Here is a 1,396-nt window from a genome sequence, read left to right as displayed (position 1 = left end):
AGATCCTATTATAAGTTAGCTTGAGGCTGCTCATGTTTGAATGAGAGAAGTGTCACGGGCCAAACTTAAACCCAGCTCACTGAGGAAAAACATGGTGTGTTCAAAGGTAATATGGTCATTTATGAAGAAAATACCTTGAATTAAACATAAGAGGGATGTTAGAAACTCTTCAGTTCATGAACCTCCACCAGCATTTGTGCTGTTGAAAAACCCTCATATAGCTGAGAATCAGAGGATTTTATCAGAAAGGGGCACATAAAAATTAAAATTCCAGAGACAAAGACAACTTTCACGCTTTATAATAACTTAGACTATATTGTGTAGTAATAGAAGGAACTAATAATGTGTATTTATGTTTATGCAAGTATCAAAGACAAATTTACATCTATAGCAAACTTATTGGTCAAAATAATGTAAACCACTGCACATGTTCAGGATCAAAATCTTTTTGCCACATATTTATACACTACCAATGTTGAATGTTTTATTTCAGCAAAGTTGCATTAAAATGATCAAAAGTGACAGCAAAGAAATCTTTAATATTACAATTTATTTCTATTTCAAATAAATGCGTTTTTATATATATACATATATACAGTGGGTACGGAAAGTATTCAGACCCCCTTAAATTTTTCACTCTTTGTTATATTGCAGCCATTTGCTAAAATCATTTAAGTTAATTTTTTTTCCTCATTAATGTACACACAGCACCCCATATTGACAGAAAAACACAGAATTGTTGACATTTTTGTCAACAATTTTGATTTATTCAAAAAGAAAAACTGAAATATCACATGGTCCTAAGTATTCAGACCCTTTGCTGTGACACTCATATATTTAACTCAGGTGCTGTCCATTTCTTCTGATCATCCTTGAGATGGTTCTACACCTTCATTTGAGTCCAGCTGTGTTTGATTATACTGATTGGACTTGATTAGGAAAGCCACACACCTGTCTATATAAGACCTTACAGCTCACAGTGCATGTCAGAGCAAATGAGAATCATGAGGTCAAAGGAACTGCCTGAAGAGCTCAGAGACAGAATTGTGGCAAGGCACAGATCTGGCCAAGGTTACAAAAAAATTTCTGCTGCACTTAAGGTTCCTAAGAGCACAGTGGCCTCCATAATCCTTAAATGGAAGACGTTTGGGACGACCAGAACCCTTCCTAGAGCTGGCCGTCCGGCCAAACTGAGCTATCGGGGGAGAAGAACCTTGGTGAGAGAGGTAAAGAAGAACACAAAGATCACTGTGGCTGAGCTCCAAAGATGCAGTCGGGAGATGGGAGAAAATTGTAGAAAGTCAACCATCACTGCAGCCCCCCACCAGTCGGGGCTTTAGGGCAGAGTGGCCCGACGGAAGCCTCTACTCAGTGCAAGACACATGAAAGCCCACAT

Source organism: Sinocyclocheilus anshuiensis, unplaced genomic scaffold (assembly GCF_001515605.1).
Source record: "Sinocyclocheilus anshuiensis isolate Anshui unplaced genomic scaffold, SAMN03320099.WGS_v1.1 scaffold279, whole genome shotgun sequence".
Classification (NCBI taxonomy): Eukaryota; Metazoa; Chordata; class Actinopteri; order Cypriniformes; family Cyprinidae; genus Sinocyclocheilus; species Sinocyclocheilus anshuiensis.
The sequence above is the reverse complement of the archived record's forward strand: the minus strand, read 5'-3'. Positions refer to the sequence as shown.